The sequence below is a fragment of the Sus scrofa genome, chromosome 18 (assembly GCF_054392235.1).
Source record: "Sus scrofa isolate SSC_HxYL_T2T_F1_AM1 chromosome 18, Sscrofa_HxYL_maternal_Yorkshire_Landrace_v2.0, whole genome shotgun sequence".
Taxonomy (NCBI): domain Eukaryota; kingdom Metazoa; phylum Chordata; class Mammalia; order Artiodactyla; family Suidae; genus Sus; species Sus scrofa.
Genome location: NC_139400.1, coordinates 32,951,490 through 32,979,299, shown reverse-complemented (window position 1 = coordinate 32,979,299; position 27,810 = coordinate 32,951,490). Strand labels below are relative to the sequence as shown.

The following is a 27,810-nucleotide window of genomic DNA, read 5'->3' as shown; positions in this document are numbered from 1 at the left end:
TCACTGGGGTCACTGACCCACATAGTTCTGGCTGGGCAGGAAGCCTGGTGCCCCCATGCCACCGCTGAACTCAGAACTCTTAGCTGAGGAAATGAGTCTAATTACAAGTGACCAACATTCTTAGAGACACACTGGAACTCTGAACCTTCTCCGAAATAAGGCCAGCAAATAGGAACCAGGCACACTGCCTATGGACTCACACACCTCTGTCTCTTTCCTCTGGAAAATGTTTTCATCCATCCTCCAAGCCCAACTTCATGGGCATAAACCTCTCTTTTCTTCCCTCTGGAATACCTAGCATAATCTCCTCTTTAAAATTAGCCAACAGGAGTTCCCGTCGTGGCGCAGTGGTTAAAGAATCCGACTAGGAACCATGAGGTTGCGTGTTCGATCCCTGGCCTTGCTCAGTGGGTTAGGGATCCGGCATTGCCGTGAGCTGTGGTCTAGTTCGCAGATGCAGCTCGGATCCCTCATTGCTGTGGCTCTGGTGTAGGCCAGTGGCTACAGCTCCGATTAGACCCCTAGCTGGGAACCTCCATATGCTGCGGGAGCGGCTCAAGAAACGGCAAAAAGACAAAATAAATAAATAAATTAAAATAAAATAAAATAAAATTAGCCAACAAACCTGGGAGAGGGAAAAAAAATAAACAAACACAAAACACAATAGATCTTATTATTTTGCTTCTTCTCTACCAGCAAAAAGAAAATGCAAATTAATATCTCAATAGATGATCCTGATACAAAATTCAAGAAACAAACAGGGTTGCACTGAAAGAAGATAACAAATTGGAGCCTATACTATAAGAAATCAGACCAGGTCTCCCTGGAGGCTAGGAGAGTGAAGACAAGCCAAGCAAAGTGGAAGGCTGAGGAGCACTCCTGGCAGGGGTGCAACCAGGCAAATGGCCTGGCAGGTGGACCGAAGTGCTCAGGGTCCTGGAACTGAAAGATCAGTTTCAAAGCAGCTTCTTCGGTGGTACAGAGTCTTAAAAAATCAAGTTGAAGAGATAATAATAGGAAATCTAAATACCAATCACCTCTTGTACCTTCATTTTATTTATTTATTGATTTATTGATTTAGTGATTTATTTAATGGCCTCACCTTTGTCATATGGAAGTTTCTGGGCCAGGGATGGAATCCAAGCCACAGCAACCTATGTAGCAAGGCCAGATGCTTTAACCCACTGTGCCAGGCCAGGGATCAAACCTGGACCTCCACAGTGACCCACACCACTGCAGTGGGATTCTTCACCCACTGTGCAATGGCAGTAAGTCCCATTTCTTGTAACTTTAAATGTATAATCTCATATAATCCTCAAAACTGATCTTTATGAAGACCCTTCTAGGTAACTAGCCAAAGACACAATTCCTGCCCTCAAAATGTTTGTATGCTGAGGAAGACACACATGCAAATAAATGACACAATCTTGTGTTGAGGGTAAATGACATAGCTCAAGAAGTGAAGAAACGTGGAAGAGGGACACCTAATTCAGACTGGCGGAGACCAAGGAGGCTTTCTGGAGGTGATGCCTCTGGATGAATCTTGAGGAAAGTGATGGGCAAAGAGGGCAAGGCATCTCGGGTAGTGGGATTCATGTGCATGAAGGTCAAGGGATGAAGGCTCTTTGTTCATGTGGGAGCACTGGAACTTTCTCACAAGTACTGCTCCTCAGCAGCAGTGTTTGGTAAAGCGTGGACTGCTAAGGAGCCAGTCTACCTCGGTTGGAGTCCCAGTGCTTCCATTTCTTATCTGGAACCGTCTTAGATGATAACTGTCTCCTTAAACTTCTGTGTCTCAGTTTCTTCAGCTGTAAAATGGGCTAATAATAGTGTCACCCTCCTATGTTTATTCCTATGGGAATAAAATGAGTAAATCAAAGTAAATAACTAGCACATGAATATTTCCTACTGACTGTATTTCCGATTCTTAACAATACTCATGAGCAGATCCTAAAATATTCTTTTCATTCTTATTTCTTTGTAAACTGTCATACTCCATTTTGTATTGTGTCATGTGGAATACTCTACATTTCCCCTCTTTTAGGAGCGCAAGAAAGAGATGCAGCCCCCCCATGGATTCCCCAACGCCCCTTTGTAAGCTCTCTACTCCGTGGACCTTCGTAATATATTTTAGGGCCTAAGATAGTAGGAGCTCAGTAATATTTGTTAGACAGATCAATAAGTGAACAGATTCAATAAATACCAGCTTGTATTCTGAGGAGAAAGACAGGAACAAACTGTTGTTCTTAGCTAGTACCCTCATAAATCATAATTTGCAACATATCAGAATAAACAACTCATAGCTTGTATAGCTAGGTGACAGACGTGGGGTTTAGTTTAAAATATAATAATTGAGGACCTATTTGTACATCAGCCTACAACTGGATGTAGAAGTCAGGCCTCAGCCTGGTGTTCTTCTCCAGCATGAAACCAGCTCTTTCAGATCCTAGTCACACTTCATGTTGTCAAGACCTTGTTTGGAGTTCTTGTCTGTGTGATGCTTTCATCACTTCCACCCCATGGCAAATCACCAGTGATTCTCTTCAGTGTTGTGGCCCCTGGTCTGAACTTCCCTCTCAAGTCTCTCAGGATCCTGTGTGAGGGCAACAGGGAAGGGAGACATTCTCCCAAGGTCCCGTTTGGGGCAACCCCCCTGCTCCCCTTGCATTGGTCCCTATGAGATTTCTCCTTTTTATTTCTTATGTTAACCTCTTTCTCTCATCTTAAGGACATAAGAAACAGTTCAAATAAAAAGAGCATCGTATACAAGCTAGTATGTGTTTTCTATAGAATATATATACTATATATTCTGGTTTAAAGTGTCTCAAGGAAAAAGTCTCTTGAGAACCCTGTGCAAGCTCTGTGTGGAGTTTCGAAGTGGGCAACGTTTGCTTCTGAAGCTCTCCCCCTCATCTCTATGGACCTCCCTCATGTCCTGTGGCCCCCTCAACCCTAATTCTATCTCTAGCTCCTCAGGGATTCCCTCCACAAGGGCCCCCAGAGGTGTGTCATTCCCCACTTACCAGCCTACTCTTCATATCCCAGTCCTCCCCTCACCTGTTTGTTCATTTATTTATAAGTATTTACTGAGCACCTAGGCACTGCACTGGATGGTCTGGATGCCACAGTACACCAGACGAGCATGCCTTTTCCCAGTAGAATTGCATTTAGGGAAAAAGATGTAACCAAAGCAAGTATATAAAATAATTCCAAACCATGGTGACACTAGGAAGGAAACAAAAAGGCTGATGAGAGAGAAAATAATGGAGAAGGCTACTTCATGGTGATCTGTTAGACCTTTCTGATATCCTAAGGATGGGGAAAAGGCCAGCCATAGGAGAAGAGGGAAAACAAAACACATACAAAGGCTTTATATAGGTAAATATGAGCCAGTTTGAGGGTCAGAGTAGCTAAAGCCACCTTGGAAAATGGAATGAGAGAAGGCAGGAAGGTAGATCAGACATGGCACTAGGTCTTGGTAAGAAGGTCAGATTTAGCGTCCCAATGTGAATCTTACTGAATAACTTAATTCTGAAAACATTTAAGAGCATTGGCTTTGGAGTCATAAAAGTTTGGGTTCATATATTGGCTCTGACACTATTTCTTGTCTCAAAATTTGGATGATGTCTAGCCCCAAGGCTTGAGGTAAGAATTAAATGAGACAATGTGTGTACAGAGCCTTTGACCAGTCATGTCCAATTAATAGCTGCTATTACTGTATTAGTTAGCTGTTATCGCATAGCAAACCAACCAGAAACATACAAACTTATAAGAGACATATATATGAGTCAGTTGAAGGTTGGCTGGCTGAGGCGAGACCTTTGCTGGTACGCTCCAGTCTCCACACATGTCATTTTGGGGCATTGGCTGAAGGAACAGCCACTTTCTGGAGGTGGTAGGCAACAGCAGTAAAGTAAAAGATCAAGGCCCGATGATGCAGTCACACTTAAAATCTGCCAATAGCCCTCTGGATAAAGCAAGACACAATCTAAGCCCCAAATTAAAAAGCAGGAAATTACATCCCGCCGCCCTGAGTTCCAAACCCAGCATGTAAATATTTTAAACCATAATCTAATCTACAACAATCACTGTGTGGCTGATAATAATATGTTACCTTACTCAAGAATGCCACTGTTTTCATGAGACGATTGCTAACACACAGAAATGAATGAATGGGATCTACAGCAAATACTTGCTACAGAGTAAGGAACGGTTTCTTCTTCAGTAATGGACTGACCACATGCCCTGATCTATTTGTTTTGTACATGTGGAAATTAATACTTTATTGCATTTCTACCAGAAGTTCACACTTGTATTTTCTTTTTAGACATCATTATTATGGAACCACTGAGGTTGAAAATCATTTCACTGATTGATCTTAATGCAGGACTTGCCATTTTTCAGAAGTGAGTTATTATGCTGAGGCCAACAGAAACAAAGTACTGGAGTAACAGAATCAATCTAATTGTCCTTACGAACTAAGTAGAGAGCTGAATGATTGGGAAGACTGTGTGTCATCTTTCTCCTCTGTAACTTCAAGCCAACCCCTCAGACTTATTTTACAGAGGAGGAAATGAAAGAATGGAGAGTTGTACACATAAGTAATAACTATTAGGAGCTGGGACACTTGCCCAGTCTCCATGGGAGGTGAAGATACTAAAATACATTATAGCCCAATTCCTGATGAAGTCAATCCAGCCAAATTGCCTTCTATTGGTGCCATGACAGCTCAGGGAGAAAGGCATCCTGCATGCCAAAACCCAGTATGAGAGCAGCTTTCCAGAGTTCTCTTCACAGATATACCAGAGCCTCAGAATCACAGAGGGAGCTGAAAGGTTGTCTGGAGACCAAACAATTACCCCTCCCCTACTGTGCTTGCTTTTATAAAAAAAAAAAAAAAAAAAAAAAAAAAAAAAAAAAAAAAAAAAAAAGCAAATAGGACCTAAAGTGAACAAAATTGCCAAAGATTGTATTTGAGTTTTCATTCACAGGCCTTTGAGGGACTATTTATCCCTAGGATGGAAATTAACTTGATTTTATAAGGTATTAAGCTGGAATCACTTTATGTTTAATCTAGTAAAGATGCTGTTAATTTTCATTTATTCCTCAACCATGAGACTGAGAAGAAAAATCAGCATCATGCTGCTTAAATTCTAATTATGTTCAAGGAGATAACTTGCCTACTTAAAAATCTCCCTGATTCCGTAACCCCATCACACCCTCTTTCCCCACCAGCCCTATTCCAGAAATATTTTTAAAATGCAGAACAGTTCTTTCATCCTGAGAAGACAAAAATAAAACCAAAAGAGGACATCCTTGCGATATCTGAGATTTTAATAACTTTTCAGAAAGGACTAACTGATACTGTTTTGGTCTATTGTAATATTTTGCTCTTTATCCTTCCAGATCAGAAAAGATACACTTGAGTTGTTAGGTTAACCTGGAGGGTACACCTAATAAGTTTAAGGTAATTTTATGAGTGTCATCAATTAGTGTGTGTGTATGTGTGTGTTTTGTATACTTACTATGCTGGGCAGGGTGTGAGGTAGAGATGGGAAGTCCAGCCAGAGATGGAGCCATGGAGCTGTTGATATTATCACCAAATGAGGAAGAAGCTGGTGAGCTTCCTGCAGGAGTGAAAATTTTCTCCTCAGGACACTATAAAACCACTGTGTAGGAAGGCTAGGAAATTCCTCATGTCTTAAAGGACTGGATATGGAATAAGAAGGCACTATTAATTCAATTAAGAGGTTTGTTAGGACTTTAAATAGATTTGTATGGGATAAAGGGACCTTCAAAGAACTCTTGGGGAGAGAGGCCTATAGGAGGAGGCACCTGCAAATAGTAACACCAAGTCCAAGAACACAGCCCAGCCCCTGGCCACACTGAGGTTGTTGGACCCCCTTCCCACATTAATGCCTCAGATCCTCAATTCTCCCTCTGACAAAGGGAATCCAACAACTACTTCTCATCCTCATTAAGTGTAAATGAGACCACGTGCTAATGTACAGAATGGCATTTTATAATCTGTGACAAACTGATCCTGCCATAAATCCTGTAAGGCCTACCTCCAAACCACACCCAGAATCTGGTCATGTTTCACCACTTCCACAGCCTTCAAGCTGGTCCAACTCACCTTTAACTCTGACTGGATGGTCACAATTATTCCTACTAGGCTCTTGCAATTATTCCTAAGGCTCCTTGATTCACAGTCCCCACTGCCCACTCCCTTCAGCCTGTGCTCTATGGAGAGGCCAGAGGGACCCTCAATATGTCAGTCAGTTCATGCTGCTCCTCAACTAAAAACCCTCTGCTGGCTTCCCGCTTTCACTCAGAATAAAAGCCAAGGTCTAAAATGGTCTCAATTCTTTGCAGAACAGATACTGACTCACAGACTTTGAGAAACTTATGGTTTCCAAAGGAGACAGTTTGAGGGGTGGGGGGATGCGCTGGGGGTGTGGGATGGAAACAATATAAAATTGGAATGTGATAATCATTGTACAACTATAAATGTAATAAATTCATTGAGTAATTAAAAAAACAAAAACTAAAGTGGTCTCAAGACGCTGTTTCCCCACCTCCCATTCCCCTCCGCCTCGACTTGTCTGACCTCATCTCCCTCATGGATCTTCTTGCTCCTTATACAACAAACCTAACATGTTCCTGCCTCTGGGACTTTGAATTCGCTGTTCACTTTGCCTTCATTGCTGTCTCCCATTGTCCTCTCCTCACTGGACACCAACAGTGAAGCCTCATCAGAGAGATCACTCTATATAAAAATCTAGGATTCTCTTTACATAATTATTCAGTGCAATCAATTCCTAGGTATTCTTTCTAATGCTAACTTCAAGTCAATCTTTCCAGCTCTTCATATAGAAAAGCAACTCTGTGTTAGGAAGGCCTGGAGTGCACAATTCAATTTACATCTCTAAATTCCTCTCTAGCTCTATCCTTTTGATACTACCTTTCAGTGTCTCCTCCATATTACATTATTATCCTGATATTTTCTCAGAATTTCCTCGTGAAAAGGACTGTTATTTCTGCTGTGTGTCCCATCTGAGAGCCCTAGACCACATTAGACCCTATCCAGCTCACTGCATTGAGACATCAAGGCTCCACCAAGAACAGAATGAAATGAGGCAGTCTGACCCTACAACCCAGGCTTTTAACTGCCGTACCACCTGCCTTAGTCTTCATCATACTTTAGATGTCTTCCTGGATACTCAGCAAGAACACACTGCAACTGATGTATGCTGGTGTGATACATGTCACTGTATTGACTTATACAAAGTTAAAGAACCATTAGCAACTAGGGTGTCCACATATATGTGGCTTGTTCTAGATTTAAGTGAAGCCAGGAGTTCCTGTCTAGGAACCATGAGGTTGCAGGCTCGATCCCTGGCCTCACTCAGTAGGTTAAGGATCTGGCGTTTCTGTGAGTTGTGGTGTAGGTCACAGATGTGGCTCAGATCTGGCGTTGCTGTGGCTCTGGTGTAGGCTGGCAGCAACAGCTCTGATTAGACCCCTAGCCTGGGAACCTCCATATGCCACAGGTGCGGCCCTAAAAAGACCAAAAAAATAATAATAACAATAATAGATTTAAGTGGAGCCAGAAGGCTTAACTGTGTATACTACATTTAACCAGGGAGCAGAAAACTAATAATTTGGGAATTTAGTAAAACTGTTCCCAAAATATGGCTTTAACTACTTAAATCTCAGGATTTTATTTGTCAGCCATCGTATAATGACAGGAAAGGCAAGGGCTTTCTGTGGATGGAAGAGAAGACAGTGAAAGCAACCATGTTGGGGAAGTAAGAGAGTTCTTCAACCAGAAATCTGAGAGATTACATGGGCAGGACAATGGGCGGGCAGAGACCCAAGGCAGGAGAGGCAAATGTGGCACTTTGGCAGGAGTGAGGCACAGGGAAGAAGGGAGGGTTTAGAGAGGTTTCTAAGAGTTCTAAGTGCTGAAATCTGTGTTAAGGGCTGGGGTTGAGGAGCTGTAAAGAAATTCAAGGTCTTTCACCGGTTAAGAGGAGTCTACTCTTGGTGGGTGTTTGGATGGTGCCTTTAGTTGAGCTAAAGCAAATCCTATTTAGTGGGTTCAGATTCATTGATTCCAACTAGTTATCTAAGGGTTAATCATCTGGTTATATGTTCATCACACTGAACTACTCTCCTGTAAGTTTTAGTTTAATTCACGAGAGTCTTATGAAAGCATCTTTCTCTTTTTTTGGTTTTTAGGGCCGCATCTGTGGCATACGGAGGTTCCCAGGGGTCTAATCAGAGCTACAGCTGCCAGCCTACAGCATAGCCACAGCAATGAAGGATCCGAGCTGCGTCTGCAACCTACACCACAGATCATGGCAATGCTGGATCCTTAACCCACTAAGCAAGGCCAGGGATTGAACCCATAACCTCATGGTTCCTAGTTGGATTTGTTTCCCCTGTGCCCTGACAGGAACTCCAAAGCATCTTTCAAATGTTAGCTGAAAGTTAGATTCCCTTTGTCTACTCATCCCTCTTAAGTACCAGTCCATAACTGAGCATAAAATTACTTTATAATAGTATAACATATATCATCTAGCCTAATGTAACACAATATAATAACCCTTATTATTAATATTACTAACTAATCAGTGTTGAGCACTTACAATGTGCCAGACACTTTGCCTCCATTTATCCAAACAACAAACTTGGGAGTTAGGTAGCATTGAAGTAAGGCTTTGAACAGTTCAATAACTTCCCTGGCTCATATATAAACGCCTGGGCCAAGGTTTAAACTCACATTATTTGATTTCAAAGCCAAAGGCCCTAAAAACTAAAATACCTTGCTTTCTTTTTGTCCTCTATCTTTCAACTCCTACAGCTATTTTCATGTAATTTCTACTAACTATGCTTTTTTAATGTATGTGTAGACAAAGCACCATTTTTAAATACATGAAAAGAAAATTTGTTCTTTTAATTCTGTCAAAGAAATAGAATTATATAGGGTACCAGATTGGTATAAAAAGAATTCTTCTTATCCTTCCTCTTCAAATTATGTTTACTTTGTTCTTATTTCTTGTGATTGAATTTTTCACACTTAAATGTTTATCTTGATACACATAATGAAATTCAGAACAATTCAAGCTTAAATAGCTAAATCTTGGCAGTACTAAATTTAATGCATGAATTACGGTGATGGACTAAGATAGCATATAATTTTTGAATATCACTATTGAAACTGCACTCTCCGTTGCCTGAGCCTACCATGCTAATTTGATAGATTTAAAAAGAAAAAGCTCTTTGATTTGGAAAGACACAGCAGAAAATTGATGAGCATGAATCTGGCATTTTGTCACTCAAGTGAATATGATAATGATGGTATCATTAGGCAAAATAATAATGTGACAGTTTCATATGATGAAGGAACACTTCTGCCACAGAGATTTTAAATGTCGAGCACCTGGATTCCCAGATGTTTACCACTTTCAGCCACACAAAATCTTCTGCTAACCTGTGATCTTTGAAGAATGACTTTGAATGGTGTTGGGTAGTTAGAAAGCAGAGGCCAAAACACATAATCATTGCTGGTGGTAGGAGGAATAATATGCCTTTATCCATCTGTTAAAATCAATCTGTATTTACTCAATTAGCACATCATAACCTGGATTACTTCAGAAAGAATGAGAAACATGAATTCAATTGTGACCACCTTCAAACAGTTTTTAAGTATTCCTTTATAAAGGTTACTTTCACCTCCTGTGCATATCAATTTTTTTACATGTAAACAGTCTTGAGTGTGTGTGTGTATGTGTTGGGGTAGGAGTGTCTTTCTATTGGGAGTGAATTTTTCTCCCCAGTTAGAAAAAAATCCTTGCTTCCTCCTTTTGTCCTATGATTACTGCCTTACAGAAGCCCTGGGTTTTGTATGGAAGCCAAGTTCCGGAGTGGCCAGTGTTTGTTCACCCACTTACTGTGATTCATAGGTGTCTTGGCACCTGGCGGAACAGGTAAGCAATTACTAAGCTTCCTCTTTCATTGTCCTTCCAAGGTCCTACCTTCTTTTTAGTTAGAAAACACAACATAATAACTGAGCAAGTGGGTCTGACCTACAAAGAAAACTGTTCTGTTTAGGTGGCGGTGAATTGTTTTCACCCAGTTCTTCAAAGCAATCACATGGTGCACACCTGCTCGCTGACAGGAAGCAACAAACAGTGCCAACTTTCTTGGGCCCTCTGCCGAATGAACTTCTCATTCTGAGAGTTCTAAATTCCAGTTCTCTAAGATTCTTGTAAATTTGAAGAAAACACCCACGTAACCCTGACGGTAAAGTACCCATTGTCACGCATCAGTGGTTTCATCATGGCTGCATTTTGGGATCCTTTGGAAAACCTCAAAAACCATCACGACTGGGGCCCTCCTCTAGTGGTTCTGTTTAATTGAGCTGAAGTATAGCCTGAGATTCAGTATTTTTCGAAGCTTCCTAGGTGATTCTAATATTCAGCCAGGGTTGTCCTCCTCCAGTCAAGAGGCTTAGGGACCCCTTGGTCAACAGGTGCTCACTTTGAATCACCTTCTGGCTCTTGGTTGTGATAGTCTACATGTACACAGGCTACTTCACTGACTTAATTACATCCTTAAAATTCTCAGAACACAGCTAAGCACTCTGAGAACATCAATTTGTTGAAGAGTAGTGTTATAGGTGAAAAGATTTGATTTTTCTTAGGTTAAAAAGTCAATCTAAGCTTATTTGAGCAAGATTTAAAAAGTATGTTGAAGTTTCTTTTCTTGTGATCACTCTGTTATTATCATTTTTAGAGGTGAAAAAAAAAAGCAGCAATCCTTACTTTTTGACTACCAGGTAGAATATTTTTAATGCAGAAAAATGATGAATCTTACCAATTGGTTAGTAGGTGGTTTTTCTTACTTATAAACAGAAGTATTATGCTTACGGATTAAAAAAACAAAAAAACAAACAAACAAAACAAACAAACAAAAAACCCTGGGCTTCCTCTGAGGTATTTCTATAAAGAATAAAATGAAAAATTAAATGAAAGATAAATGTTAGTATTTGACAGAAAATGTCCATTTGAGGGGGAAACCTTAGCATCTAGTGTTTACAACTTATGTCAAAGAATCATGTCTTATTATCTTAATACCTGGATCTTTTCTTGATTCAAGCAATTAGAAACTCAAATAAACTGAAATTTAACATATGAAATATATTTTGCTTAACTGAATGATGTATTGGTTTTCAAGATTTTCTTGGGCTTGATATGGCATCATTTAGAATGCTGAGCCCAAGATAAGTTCTATCAAAAACTATATTTCTGTAAGTCAAGATTCATTTGCAAACATTCCTGTTGGGTTTCTAAGTTTTTCTAGAAGGGTTCTCAGGTTACAGATATCCACAGTGTAGCCTAGAACAGGCAGGCATCTGGCCTGCTTGACTGGCCACTCAAGAGTCAGTCCTCCAGTACTAGGAACAATGGGAGAAGGGACGCTCTGATGGATGGGTTTTTCCCCAGTTTTGTTGGGGGGGTCCAATTCTAAGCTTTTAACACTGAGAAAAGGTCATCGGTCTTGACTGAAGTGCTGCCAAGATCTGCATACAGTGTATACCTCTGCTATGACCTCTAGGGCCTTTTGTCTCATGTTAATGTAATGTCAGATTATAGCTCCAGATTACATGGAATAACCTGAATACTGCCCCAACACAATGTCATAAGCCTTTTCTTGAAGATCTGAATAATCCCTCTACCTCCTAAGTGTATCCTGCCTTGAGCTCTTGTCCAGTGCCACTGCCACCACCTCGCCACAGCCACCACTCTGTTGCTTGGACTCCTGACATAGCTTCCTCATTAATGGTCAACTTCATCTCCTCCCTCAGTGCTCCCACACTGCCTAATCTATTCTCCACACAGTAGCTAAGTGATCTTTGTTCTGTCCACGTTGCTTCTTTCCTTAACTCTACCCTCTTAGAATAAAACCCAAACTCTTTCTCATGGCCCTGCCTTCCGCTCTAGCCCTGACCTCTACTCTCTTTCACCCCCAACCATGCCGGCTTTTTAGTGTCTCAGACTTGCAACCACCTGAGAGCCTCCAGCCCTCACCTCAAGTCTGTTGATTTTAAAATACAGTGTTCTCTCCTTGAGGTCAGACACAAAGATAACCACAGAAATCATGCATTTATTAGTTTCCTATTTATCTCTTAGGATCCTAGTGAATATTAAATATATACAAAATACAGACAGATGTTGTATTCGTATTATGTTCTATTCTCTGAAAAACCAAATGCATTTAAATATATATGATATTCATGATACTTTTCCTGAATTCAATTAAAATAATTTCAAGTCTACTTTTTAGTAAGTTTTGACAGATAAGTGATAAATAGAAACGTACAAACATCCAGTAACACAAAATGAGGAGAAAAAAGACCCAAGAACTTAAACAAAACAAAAAAGTTGAAATAGGCTCATCTAAAATAATGGCCAATAATAGCTCCCAAAACTCATCTGCATTGTTGCAGCATCAAACCTTTACATAACTATGTTCTACAATTATTAAGAAAGCTAAATTGTGCATCCTGTTTAATGTAGCAGGGAAATGCAAAATATACTTAAGAGATATTTCCATCTAAAAGATGAAAGCCATCAATCAAAATATTCTACTTAATTACCTAGGCAGTGCACTTGTGTGGAAAATCTAATTCTTAATTTCCTATGGCTGCTATAACAAATGACCTCAAACTTAGTGGCTTAAAATGGTGCCAATTTATTGTCTCACAATTTTGTTGGTTAGAAAATAGTGAAAAACAGCCCTCACCATGTTTAACTGAGCTAAAATCAAGGTGTCGAGAGGACTATGCTCCCTTCTGGCAGCTCTAAAGAAGAATCTGTTTTCTTGCCTTTTCCAGATTCTAGAGGCCACCCACATCCTTTGGTCATTGGTCACATCCCTTCATTTTCAAAGCCAGCAACAGTAGGTCTAGTCCTCATACAGCATCACACAGACCTCTTCTGCCTGATCTTCCACTTTTAGATCCCTTGTGTTTTCAGTGGGCTCACCTGGCTAATCCAGGATAAACTCCCATTTTAAGGGATTACCTTCTGCTTAGCAACCATAATTCCATCTGTAATCTTGATTTCTTTTATCCATGTAACCTTAGCAAATTCACAGGTTCTAGGGATTAGAATGATGATGCCTTCGCAGCAAGGTGGGTAGGGCCGCATTTTGCTGACCACCAGTGTTATATTTACATATTTAAGCAATGTTTATTTACTAACACAACCCACAAAAATGCATGAGACATTTTCACAAAAATGAGATAATCATCAAAATAGTATCCCCTTCGTAGCGTTATTGTGAAAATAAAATAAGGAAACATTCATGAAACACTTTTTGGAAATGATAAATTCCCCTTAAAGTTAAGGGCATGTAATGAATCTACACAAAGGCAAGAAAGCTGTGGAATTCATACTGGCCAAGATTTTAGACCTGCCACAATGCCTGTACTTGTAGTGGGGTTCAACGGTGAAAGGTTCTGCAGCTGTGTAACTGCTGCTTTTAGCGTCTATGCAGACTGTGCCCCTAATACTCCCACTCCCTTGGGAGCAGGAGGTAGATAGATGCCAACAGCAGAGTGGGGTCATGGAGGGATTCTCCTGATGAAGGCCTCCAAATGAGTGAGCCCACACCCAATACCCTGCTGGTCCCCAGCTGGCCCAGCAGCAGAGTGTCCAACGTAATAGGCAAAGACAACATATTAGAAGCCAAGTATTGGCTGTCCTAAGACTGTAGTTCATCCCAAAGCTCAGGTTCCTAGCCGGGATACAGCAGTGCATGTTCTAAAATATTGATCTCTTCAAACTCCATGCGCTCTCCATATATGATCAATTTCTGTGTGAACTATGAAGCAGAGGGGGAGAAAAAGCTGGATAACATTGCAAGGTCAGACTTTGTGCTGATGGTCCCCTTTACCTCCATTTCAGTGACCTTTGTGACTGTCCGGAGGCCTCTGTAACACTCCCGTAGTTTTGTCACAGGCCTAAGAATGAGTTCTTGTCTAACACTCAGAAATGAATTGTCCAAGGAAACACGTGCTGACAAAGCAAGAGAAGGGGTGCCCGGGCAGAGAGCAGCAGGGTAAGGGAACCCAGGAGAACTGCTCTGCCATGCGGCTCAGTTTTATGGGAATGGGGTTGATTTCCAGGTTGTCTCTGGCCAGGCATCTTGCTCGGCCTATACTTAGTCTGGCCCAGAGTCCTTCTTGGTGGCACATGCACCTCTTAGCCAAGAGGGATTCCCACGCCCAAGGATCCTGGGAGTTTGGTCATCTCCTCCTTCCTACCCACCCTCCCAAATCCTCCCGGTTTGTCTTCAGGGCAGTACCAAGTTCCTCATTAGGGCCTTCTGCTGTGAGACAGCTCATGCAAGGGCTATTGTTGTGCTTGGCCAAGATGGGCAGTTTCAGTCAATGTTCCCCTAAGAGTTTCTGTGGAAACTATGCTCCTACCCAGTTCCTCTTCTCAACATTTTTATATGTACTGATTCTCCTGTGTCAAGCATCCTACTAGGAAGCATAAAAAAATATCTTGTACCAAAGAACTTTGATAATGATTTAGTGGACTTCAATCAACCCCAAAGAAGCCTTGCAACTACTGTCTTGGATCTGGAAGCAGTGAGTGATGCTGGTATTTCAGTCATGTGAATAAACTAGAGATGAACTATCTTTGGATAAACTCTGTCTGTGGCAGTCTACTTCATCACCACCTCAAGTTTACCTAGTCCTTTAGGTCCATTTTTATCCACAGTTTTAGACTTTCATCAACATAAAGAACAAAACATTAAGAAAAGAAATGACAAGTTACTTACTCAACAATCAATGAGACCATTTTTATTACTGTTTTTGAGGACAAGCTACTTTGAAAATCTTGCCTTTAAGGTCCAAACTTCATTATCACCATAAAAATAACAACCCCAAATGGATTTCAAGTGTATATTGAGGGTATATGATTTCTATATTTGTTTCTACCTTCAAACTCCTGCTGAGTAGTTTTCTAGTAAGAAATGCAGGATCAGCCCCAACCTAGTCTTAAGATGTAAAATAGCTAACATGTCACTCTAAAAGCTTCTTTCTGCAAAAAGGCAGCAGATTACAAAATGGCCATAATGATTATTTGGGGGCAGATGTACGTATGCATTTATGTTCATACATATGTGTTATGCACCTAGTGAACATTGGAAAAGTAAGAAAACATTTAACAGACATGACTTGCTCGGCCCCTCTGATAAGGTGGCTAAATGAATATATTACAGCTGATTTCATGAGTTCCATCCTGTGCTTTCCTATCCTCAAATAGATTTCTGGACATATGCAAAAAAGAAAGGTTACATTCAGAATTATGCCCTGTTTACCCCAGCAGCAGGCAACCTATCCAACTTAAAATTGAGTTTCTCCCTGCAACGGAGCTAGTGCCCTGTGGGTCTCCTAGGGTGCGCACGCCTTTCTGTGTCCTCCATGTCTTGTTTTTAGGGACTAAGCCTCAGCCTTCATGACCTTCCCTGGGTTCCAAGGGCAGCTGCTAATCAGGGAAGGGAGGGAATGCAGAGACCAGGGAGGAGAAGTGCAGCCTTGGGGCAGGGTCCTGGTTCCTCCTTAAGAAATATACATAACAATATCTTTGAGCCTTTCTGCAGAACTAAAACCCCTAACAAATGGAAGAACTCCTTGACCAAGCATTCCTCATTCCTGAAGAAGGAGGACCACCAAAACCAGTCCTAGGGCAGCTAAACAGCAGATGTGAAAGACAATGCCAGCTTTTCTCTACTCTGATCCCTAACTGTGGCCCTACTTTCCACTCCCCAGACTATAAAACTACCTCCTAATCCCTTTCAAAGGGGGCACAGTCTTTAAGGCATTAGTCTGCTATGGCCCCCTTTGCCTGGCAAAGCAATAAAGCTATCTTTTCCTCCTTCATCCAAAACTCTGTCTTTGCATTGCTTTTCAGCAACACTGGACAGAGGCCGAGTTTCAGCAGCATCCCCTAGATCCTAACTTCTACATTTCTGTTCCCCCGAAACTGCTAACATAGAATTAGGTATGAGATTCATTTTTCCTGCACCCTCTTATGAAATAGCGTTCTATGGATTCTAAAGGACTAGCCTAAATCCCTCATCAGTACTCAAACACCAGGAATGAAATTCTATACCGAAGGGAAATTACTGAGGAGAAGAGCAAGTATATTTCTGTATTCTACAGCTACCCAGAAGAAGGCCCAAAGTTTCAGGAGGGATGACAGAGGAATGAAAAAAAAAAAAAAAAAAAAAAAGGCAACTTTCACAACTCAGAGATAGCAAGTGCTCTAGGCATGAGTGAAGAGCCAGAATGATCCACTGTGAGGCAATCACTTTACTGTGAGTCCCAAAGGAAGAACACAAGGGAATCCTAAGTAATATTTTCAGTATGAGTATGTGGCACCCAAAGAGGTTAATTTGTTCTTTCTATTTAAAAAAAAAAAAAAAAGTATCTAATTCTTACGAGAAGAACCAAAACAAACAAAAAGACTTCAAATTTCTGATAGAAATGATAGGACTTGAGAGAGTAAAAGAAATACATATGTAAGGAAATAACAGAGATTCACTTTGAAGACAGCTCAGTAAATCCCAACATCCAGAATTTCACTCTCTAAGCCCTCCTACCTAAGAGGCCTAAACCAGCTTTCCTCACAGAAGGAGTAAAAGTCAGTTTCTTTTGAGTCCCACCCTTGCCCTACAGGGGATTAAATTCTGCATCTTAAATATCTTGTTAATTATTTAAGAACCTAATTCCTCTCTCTTTTTTCTTTGATCTGCAATGTGCTTCAGAGAGGACATCAGTGAACCTCTTGAAATGTAATCTACTTCCTTGCACTGCAGTGAAAAGAATCAGACCAAAATGAAAGATGCTGTCAAACGCCAAACTGGATGGTATTTGAAAGACTCAAAAAATAAACAAAACAAAACACACAAAAAACCAAAACTACATCCTACAAAAGGCCAATCCATTTGATTTCAACAGATCTGCACTGAGAGCCCAGGTGTGGTGAAACAGCTTGGAGTCCGCAGTCCTATCGTCCTACCTACTCTCCCTTTCTTGTTGTGGGATTCTGGGCTTTAGTTTGCTCTTTATTAAAATGAAAGGACTGGACTAAAAGATCTCCAAATTCCTTTTTGGCTCAAAAAATGAAGATTCTATGACCCTTATGACTTGGCCTCCAACCCACTCACACACACAACCCACTTACACGGTGTCACTAACTAGGTTGTTGGCAATTCCAAACACATGAACACCCCAGATGAACTGAATTAGTGATTGGCTTAGGAAGTTTATCAGCAGTTAAAATAGCAATATGGAAAAGCACTCTGAAAGGAGTTTACCCACCAACCCACTATTCATAAGCACCGGAAAGTACAGAAAAAAAAACTCCATCTTTATGAGTAAACAAAGTATTGTCAATGAAACAGGTGATTTAAAATGAAACATAGTAAGAGAGAAGGGACCAGTGGAAGAGTCTGGAGACAAAAGGAGAGACTGAAATGGGTGGGAGATGAAAGACAAGGATTGTATGTCTCTGGGTCAAAAGACATCAGTAGAAAAAAGTTGAGTGTGCTCTCAATTTCTCACTTAGAAGATGATGTTTTTCAAGCTGAAAAAAATAACTGTATTTCACATACATGCACTGATTACAGAAGAAAAGCTAACATTTCTAAAGACCCTTCAGTTATTAAGAATGGAAGATCAGAAAGGGAGTAGTGTCTCAGCAGAGTCTTGAAAGGATGAATTGAAATTTGCAGGAAGTCTGGGTGGAGAGTTTATCATCATAAATGGTTGATTTATAGCTCAACCATTATACTTTAATACATCCTGAGCTTTCTAAGTTCTCAACTAAAAGACTTACATTTACAATATATATGACAAACAATCCTGAAATGCACTTAGTAAAACATAGTTTTATTAGATAAATATCTTTAAAAGTGGAGAGTGGAAAACAATGAGAAATTATCCACAACTCTCTCAACAGATCTATATTAGCTTAGAAGATGTTGCAAATGTATATCCCATTGAGAAATCAGAAACATGCTTTTAAATGAATGATGCTAGTACAAAAAAAAAATTTTTAAATCACTTGTTTAAGAGGACTGATCAGTTTTCAGACAAGACAACTTTTTCTCTTTTCTTGCCACATGGTAACATCTTAAAACCTCATCCTTTTCTCCCATGGTTGAAATCAGTTTCCCCACCCAGACTGCCTGGAAAAATTGAATTCATCCTTCAGATCTCTGCTCAGACATTACTTCCAGCCCAGCATTACTTCCCTGACCACTCACAAAGCCCTCAAATCAGTTTTATCCTAATGTTCCTCTATCATTATTTTTTTATCATCTCACCCACCAATTATGAGCAATTTGAAGCCCAGGGAGATACTTTACTCATCTCTGTACCTCTATTAATTTGTGTGGCATGTGAATGAAAACACACACACACACCCCTCCTAGAATACTGCCTGCTAGTTGGGAGTGCTATATAAATGTTTACTATTGTTATTATTATTATTGTTATTATTAATGTTAAATCAATAAATACTGAATGTATTGAAACGGAAGGACATACATCACAATCTGATTAGCAGTCCATCTAATTCCTTAATACTCTAAACTTGGGAGCCAAAAAGTCAATAATAGTGAGATCGGTACCTGACTATTATACTCTTAGAACCATAGATGGGCCCTAAGAATACTATCTTGCACCAGAGACATATCCCCTTTACTGTGTCAGAAATTATAAGCCTGCTTTATTTTGTTTTTCTAAAAATGCTTCATTCTGCAAAAGCCAACTTTTTAATAGAGAAGGTTTAGGATAAATGGTATTTAAAATATGAGCCATGGTAATAAATAACTTTCAAAGAGGTGCTTCACATTAAGAACAGAGGTGAAAGAATGCTTACATGGAAACAATTTTCTTACTTTTCTAGTAACTTGATGAATCTCCATTAACATATCTCTGAGCTATTTTTGATTTTTCCATCAAGTTCCTCTGTTTGTTACATCAGAACTCGTTGCTATGGAGATGACAGAGATGGCACAGATTCACCAGCATGGACCATTTTCCAAACAACTAAGCATCTTTTCCTACCATTAAAGAAATATATGCCTCTCCTTGTGTTTTTATTCTGAGAAATAAAAAATAGATCTATTTTCCACTGAATAATGAAGATGGGCCATTAGAAGTGGTGAATTTCTTAATAAAATATTAGTTACATTCGGAGAAAATGGATCTATTGATAAATATTTTGATTTATTTTCAATGTAAATCTTACTAAATATTATATTTAATAGCATTTTTACAACTCACAAAGTTATCACATATGCTCTAATATTTGATTCACTCAGCTTCCAATGACATAAAAGATGTTTGTTTGTTTTTTTTTTTCCCATCTTATAAATGAGCCCATGGAGCCCAGAGAGACTAATTTGCCCAGGGGAAAATGTAAAATAGTGGAACTTACACCCAGATCTCTTGATAATTCCTCCTCAACTTATTGCACCTCCCCATATCTCAGGATATAGTATTACTTTTAAATCTAGTAATAATTACAGTTTTCTGACTCCTTCATCTTCCTCCTGTAACAGAAAAGAACAAAACTAACTCCATATAGGAGCTAATGTTTTTGAACCTTCATGTTCTGTTGCCTGTGCTTAGTCATGCTGGCTCTGCACTTCTGTAAAAGAATGTTGCCTAAAACCTGAAATATACATGATAACACAGGCTCAAGACTCTGCCTTCCAGGCCTAACCTTTCAAGCTATAACATTTTATGTTCATATAAGATAACAAGTTGCAGGACTGAGAATAATGTTGGTCTTGCTGGAGGTTTATAGGAATATTGTGACAAGAACTACATGGACAGCTAAAAGAACAAAGGATTCTGTCACCAGTAGCCACAACATTACATGGGTTAAGGATCCGCCACAACAGTTAAGGATTTCTGTGGCTGTGGTGTAGGCCAGCAGCTGTAGCTCTGATTGGACCCCTAGCCTGGGAACTTCCATATGCCGTGAGTGTGGCCCTAAAAAACAAAATGAAACAAAACAAAACAAAAAAAGAATTTAAACTCCATCGTAGTTCATGAATCAGCCATGGTCCCTCTCTCTACTCTTAAGGCTGCCCACTCACTGAAAACCAATTTATCATAAAGTATGTTTGAAGGTAATATACTGGTATTTATAAGGATATGAAAATGAAAAACTGTCTTTTGGTGATCCCGTTGTGTGGTTCAGCGCATTAAAGACAAAACAGAGTGTTCATGAGGATATGGCTTTGAACCTTGGCCTCGTTTAGTGGGTTAAGGGTCACAGCATTGCCACAAGCTATAGCACAGGTCTCAAACACAATCAGATCTGGCATTGCTGTGGCTGTGGTGTAGGCCTGAAGCTGCAGCTCTGGTTCAACTCCTAGCCTGGGAACTTCCACAAGAGGCAGGAAGGGCCCTCTGAGGCTCCTGGGCACAAAAGCCTTTCTGTGTTTCCCATTTCTTGTTCTTAGGAAATGGGCCTCATTCAGCCTCCATGACTTTCCTTGAATTCCAAGGGATAGGTTCAGACGGTTGCTGATCAGGAAAGGAAGGGGATGCAAAGACAAGGGAGGAATAGTTAAGGAAACAATAGCACAGCCTTGGAGCAGGATCCTGGCTCCCTCTCAAGAGGTACATACAATAACACAGGTATCTTATACAAGAGAAAAGTTATATTCCTTATGCATCTTTTAGAAATGAATACTTTAAAACTGAACAGAGTCCTTCCTTGTCCCTCTCCCAGGCTTAACTGCATCCCAAACACAACCACCCATAAGCTAAAGATTAGGCACCCTGAGCAAAATTGCCTGTTGTAAAAGATTTTAGCACATGACGTTTTTCAGGAACTTTCCTAGTTTATTGTAATCTCTGGTCAATATGCCCATTTCTCAAGCACTGCTATTCTGGGCAATAACCCAGAAGACCATCATCGTGATCATACCGAGATCTCTCGTGTTCAACTTCAATGACCAAGATTCCCCCAAGAAAGAAGAATACATTTTTACTCAAATCCTTATTCCTATCTGAAAACTTGTTTTCTCCTTTTTATTGTAAAAATCCCTGCAGTTCTTCCCAAAGGAGGGCACAGTCTTTAAGGCAGTAACCTGCTGTGGCCTCATTTGCCTGGCAAAGCAATAAGAGCTATCTTTTTCTCCTTCACCCAAAATTCTATCTCTGAGTTTCTATTTGGCACCGGTGGACAGAGACCAAGTTTTGGTAATGGTATATCTGTAAAAAGGAAAAAAAAAAAAGAAAAAAGAAAAACAGTCTTTTATACTCAAAACTAGAAGACTGTCAAAATAAATCATATCAAAATATCACAATAAGAATATTGAAAACAATACTGTCAGATATTTAAAGATTTGAAAAAAGTTTTATTATGCATTTACGTGAAAAAAGAAAATCTTAAAACAAAAATTTTTAATTAAAAAATGGAATATACTCCTAAACATTAAAGATATTTTATATCATAGCTGAATTATAGGTTATCATTAATTTATATTTCCCTATTTATGCTTTCTTATATTTTCTATTTTTTTACAGTTGATTATTTTCTATTTGAAATTGGGAAAGTATGTTATCACAAGAAACTAGGGGAAATTATGAAGAGAATCCTCATGGCTAACAATCACTTTGGGTTCCCTGGCAAAATAAGAGAGAAGGCTGAAACATTGCTCCTGTATATCTGCTTGTGTGACTTTATGTAATAATTAGAGAATGCCAAGGGAAAACATTTAAATATCTCAAAACAAAAGCAATTAAGAATCTTAAACGCCAGGATAGAAATGCTCAATTAACTTAAAAAAACCCTTCCCCACTGAATTTCGTGTTGCAATTAGAACAAATGCAACACTTACTGTGTGCCTGGACTTTAAAAGACATTATGCAGCATCCCAAATCGTAAAAACAGTGTTAATTCAAATTAATTTGCATAAGTACATGTAGAAAGCATCAGCTGAAAGACACTGAGAAGAAAAAAACACAAACTATGTGTTGATTGAATGGCAATATTTCCAGTTCTAAGGAGGCATTTGCATCGTCTACCACAAATATCCATAATAATGTAATTCGAACATATTTGCTAAATTCTTACTATGCGAAAAGCATTATGCTGGTCCCTATGGGAAATGCAAAGCTGCATATCCTCTGCCCTAAAGACACTTATAATCTCTAATCTCCTAGGGAAAATGAATCCAACTAATCATATGCAAGTCTGTCTGGGAAGTGATAAGAGAGAAGGGTAAGCAGTTTTCTATAGGAGTTAGGAGAAGAGATTTTGTTTATTAATAATCTGAAATTAGGAAATGAACTTCTTAACAGTGCTGACTGATGATTTCAAATTGGGAGTTGTTCAACAAACCTAGGGTGGAAAGAAAGATGATCTAAATTTCCAAAAAGAGTTTGGAAACGGGAACAGAAGTGAGCAAAATATGATTCAATTTGAAAAAAAAACAAAAACAAAAACAAAAGCAGTGGGATGAGCAGAGAAGGCATATAGACATCTGAAAACTAATCACTCAAAAGCATGAGGTATCCAGTGGGCAGAAACCTAGCCTTAACATGTGGGCTAGTGAGTCAGACATTAGTTGCAATTCAATGTTACAGTACAAAGGCCTCTTCAGGGTGTTTAGTAGGTGAAGCAGATAAAGGGACCTCCATGAACAGAGTTTGAATTATTCTAGTGAAATCACAGCTAGAAAAGAACATTCCATTAACTCTGAAAAAAAAGAATGATAACCACCTGTCAGGCATCTGAAAAAGCACTAAAGGTCTTTACAGAAACAAGAACGGGTGAGTAAAAAAGTATAGCGGAAAGAAAAAGTTGAAAAAACCAGAATTATACGAGGAAGAAAGGAAATCAACCAATGGTATTATGCCTCCAGCTAAGACAATGAAAAAATCATGTACCACAACAGGGTTAATTCAAGAACTGTCGATTTATTAATTATTAACTAATTGGACTGCCATTGCATCAGTCAAATTAAGGCCGGAACAAACCAAATCTACTTCACTCTTGCTGAATGAACTGTTTTTTAAGACATGAACTTAATAAGATCAAATTAAGATTCAAAGTTAGGGAGATAGCAAGGAACAAAGCACAGATTAAGCTGTCTTTTAACCATGGTGTTTAAGAGTATCTGGAATAGTTCTTGGCTGGTAAGTAGCTATTTTTCTGAGAGCACCTCAATGCTCATTTCTTTGTGGGCCACTTCAATTCATTGTTACACGATCACAGGTTTCTGGCTTTCTTCCTTTCTCTCTTTCTCTCTTTCTCTCTTTCCTTTCTTTCTTTCTCTCTCTCTCTCTCTCTCTTTCTTTCTTTCTTCCTTCCTTCCTTCCTTGTCTTTTTCAGGGCGGCGCCCACAGCATATGGAGGCTCCCAGGCTAGGGGTCTAATCAGAGCTATAGCTGCCAGCCTACACCAGAGCCACAGCAACATGGGATCCGAGCTGCGTCTGCGACCTACACCACAGCTCACAGCAATGCCAGATCCTTCACTGAGTGAGGCCAGGGATTGAACCCTCATCCCCATGGTTCCTAGTTGGATTCATTAACCTCTGAGCCACGGAGGGAACTTTTAGCTCTTTCTTACAAAGGTGTTGGTTAGCTGTAACTTGATCTCTTTGGCCAAGTAAGTGTAGGGCATTCAAGCAATCCATCTTCTTCATTGGGCAGATGGTAAAAAGTATAACGTGCCTGTTCTGATAATTACAGTTTTGGACTAGAAGATGCCAAGCAAACATTTTTTTCTTCTCTCCTTGCTCTGTCATCTATTCCTCTTCTCTATACTATACCTCTTTATTGCAAATTAATATTAGCTTAACTACCCTATTTTTATTTAGGAAAAAAAGTTAAACTGATGCTTGAGGTTTAAACATCTTTATAGTCATGCCATAATGGCCAATTTAAAATTATCTTTGATTCACTCACTCAAAACAATATGTTGTATACCTAAACAATTACTGTTGTTTTTATATCTTCTAAAACGAAGTTAACTGTGAACAGGATTCAATAAAATTTTTAATTCTCAGGCTGATACCTGATTTCATTCTTTCATCAGCAAAGGAGAGAGATTCATAAGCCAGACTCTGGATTGTGTTCGAGTTTGAGAAAGAGGAGTACACCTGAAGCCCCTCCATAGACTACTTGCCCCCTTGACCACCAGAACTGGCACTCTGAACCACCAGATCAGTTCCAGAGCATCTGCCTCATTCTGCCTAAAGCCGAATTGAGCAGCCTTTGTGTCTGGGATGTTCTGAGTATCATCAGGGTCAACTCACTTTGGTATATTAAAGTCCTCTACCTATTTTAGCAGAACCTGAAATACCATCCTAACTTCTGCTTGTGTTTTTGCTTCTGCTGTACTCTTTTTTTCTAGTTGCTCATCTCTGAACCTCTGATTCTGCTTCCTTATCTGGGGCGCCTCAACATCAGACCTCCAGAACATGGCCAGCTGTGTCCACAGCACCAAGTTCATGGTTATGAGTTGGCTCACTGGGTATAACTACTCCCAGTTTACAGCAAGTCTTTAACTGCTTTGCAAATGTTGATGAGAATGTAGTCACACTCCACATTTTCACAACTTTATAAAAAGATAAAAACTGACAATTTGAATTCTATTAAGTCAAACATAATACTTAATTTTTTAAAAAATACTAAAGAAAAAAGCATATCACAGGTTTCTTAAGTAGATACACAATTTGAATTAAAATGAGTCTTTACTAGGTTAAAGAATACTTGTAGTCACAACAGAGGCTAATTTACTCCCAGATGTTGGATCCTTCTTGTTGAAAAGAAGACTTTAATACTGGGTGCAAGGCTTAGGATTTTGAATAATCACTTGGTTGAAATTATTGCATAAAAAAGACTAGGCAAACAAAGAGAACTGCAGAAATAAACTTAGATAGTGAAGTAATACCAGAGAGTATTGGCTTATTGCCTGCCCCAGAGGTCTCACAAGGCCAGTGTCCTGCCTGCATGGGGACAGATGTCCTGGACACTGTGGTCTCTATTGTTGCCACAGCTCAGCCTTTTCTTAACTTCCTGCCTAAGTTTCTCCTTTCCTGTACTTCTCAAACTTGAGTGTTTTCTCCTTCTCACTTTTTATATTTGCTTGCTGCATTCTGATGCCTCCAGTTTTAAATATCACAAATCTATAAATTTCCATCATTGTTGCTCTGAGTCTACATTTTTAAAAGTTAGCCAGGAGTCTGAACACATTCCAGTGTATCATTTGTTAATAAAGATCTTATTTTCTATGAAATAAAAACCCTCAAAGACATACTACCTCTGATAATAAAAATAAATCTGTTGACAAATGCCCCTGGTCATTTTCATAATTGACTAGATTAAGAAAAGCCGCTGACTTATTTCAGACCCTGGTTAACTCTTAGGCAGGAGCTGGCCAGACGGTCATTGTCGTGACTGAGAGGTTATCATTGAGGAGCTACATAATGGTCAAGACCACATTGTGTCTGTTTGTGACTTTTGAGGACTTTAAGCTCAATTAGAAAATATATCTTTGCTCTCCAACATATCAAACAAAAAAAGCAGATATTCCTTCACAACAAATACTAAAAAACTGTGCACAAAGGTAGTCAGACAAGATGGTATCTTCTGAGGAACTGACTGAGGGGGGTCTCCTGGGCAACTACTCTGTTCGCTGTTAAGATGTAAGAACGTGAGGATAGTATGTATGGGGCTCCAAAGTGAATTTATTAAATTCTCCAGCTATCCAAACATCAGCAGAGAGGAAAGAGAGTCAATGCGTAAGAATACGAGGTAGTTTTGGTGATTGTGACCCCAAAGCCTGGAATCTACAAACAGAAGAGGTCGTGGAGGCATGGAAAGAGTCCCAGGAGCTTTCCTCTGCTAAGGTTAGTCTTAAACACTACAGAAATTCTTTTTCACTTCAATCAATTCCTTTTCCTCTGAAGAGGCACAGATCTTTACTAATACAATCTTTATTTACCAGCTTCTCTATCCATGTTGCAAAATCAACCCTACTGAAACATAACACCAGGAAGAAAAACAATGAGGAAACTTCTATAATTGGCTAATAGTCGGTATTTTCTTGAAACCAGTAGGAATTTCACCATCTGTAAATCTTAGAGAAAGATATAAAAATAAAGTTATCAAACCATCAGTTAAATCTACTGGATAGCTTGGTAATGGTCAAATTAGAAATGACAAAGCTGAGTAATAATACCAGAGCAGAAAACAAAGCTCTACTCTGAAAAACATAAGGGGAGCTTCTGTCTTCTTAGTCCTGAAAGGTTGATCTGTCTTCCTCTCTTGGATTTACAGGCAAGAGTCACTGTGCCTGTAAGATTTTGTCTGTGAGAATTATGCCATAATTTACTATCTATAGATTCAGGGGATAATTAAAATATGAGTAAGTGTTTATCTTTGTTATGAGCAAGGCCTCATTTTTCTAGTTCTTACATTGGTAAAAAGCAGTACTTGGCAGAGAGAAACCCTACTTACTCTAAGAGGTTGAGCCATAGGGAATTAGCAATATTCCACCATTTTTCAACTACAAAATTGGAAATTTCCTAGCATTCAACCCAAGAGGTGAAAGCAATTTTTCTACAGATCTTTGGTTTAAAAAGACAGACTTTTCTAAATTCAGATATGAAAACTTTCCATCACTCTGAGAATTCCCAAATGCTCTTAAATCTGACTTCCCCAAAGTCTTCTTCCTATTTTCCTATCTGACGGTGGGCCCTGTTAGCAGTCATTGGGATATGATCTGTGAATGGTATGGATTTCAGGCACACCCTTCTTTTCTAGCATGTAACAAGAGCATTGTCATAAGTAGCTCAGGACTATCAAAACAAGACCAAAAGGCCATATGCCTTGAGTGCTTTGAATTGAATGGAACAGTTTGCCAGATACTCTCATGTCAAACCTTATTTGCCAACTTCATATGAACTTGGAGGAGGAAATGGAAGAAAATTTGTGATAGGTGCAGCATTTGTAATATCTTGTACATATTAGACTATACACATACTATTAAAACAGAGGTGTAGCACTGACCGCTCTCAGATCGACTCTAATGATTACAGATGATACAGGCTTGGCATAAAGTAGAATCAGAAACAGTGATGTAATCTCTACACCATGTGATGCTCATTTGGTGGCAGTAGCATAAGTGAAGTTTATCACATTAGAAAGTGTCTATGTGTTTTAATATATAGATTTATTATTATTATTCAGGTATAGCAAAGACAACAGATTAGATCACTGCCATTGAAAAGCTAGTCTGTTAGACTCACAGGTGACAGGAAATGAGGACATTATCATGTTGGGGTGGGGGACACATGGGGAAGCACCAGGGTTAGTCAGGAGGCAGAGGGAGAGAAAGAAATATGGGGACACACCTATACTGTGATTTCCACAGGAAGGAACAGGCAAGACAGGGTAATCAGGTTTGGGATTAGCCAGTTTGAATAATTTCAGTGGGCTCTGGGGCATAGGGCCTGTCCCTAGCTGTCTGGTACGTGGTCCTGGGATGGTTAGGGTCGGGGATAGTGACTGGATTGTGAAAGCCCAAGAAAGCTGGTTAAATTAGGATGTGGGCTCTGGATTGATTAGTTTGCCATCGAAAATCATGCCGATGAGCAAGTTATTTACTACCTCTAGGAGCTGGCTAACTCTGGGAGAAGCAGTCCCTCCATGTCAAAAAGGCTCCAGATGTATCAGAATAC

General features: G+C 39.6%; 1 protein-coding gene and 1 long non-coding RNA gene across 3 annotated transcripts in view; one reads left to right on the top strand and one right to left on the bottom strand.

The window, feature by feature from the left end:
• SLC13A1 (solute carrier family 13 member 1) overlaps positions 1-27,810 on the bottom strand; it is a 273,175-nt gene that overhangs the window by 180,420 nt on the left and 64,945 nt on the right. The gene's annotated exons all lie outside the window — the stretch shown is intronic.
• LOC146394970 (uncharacterized) lies at positions 23,106-25,419 on the top strand. The gene is made up of 2 exons (XR_014834399.1): positions 23,106-23,257; positions 24,162-25,419. It is a non-coding gene; the product is annotated as an uncharacterized LOC146394970 (long non-coding RNA).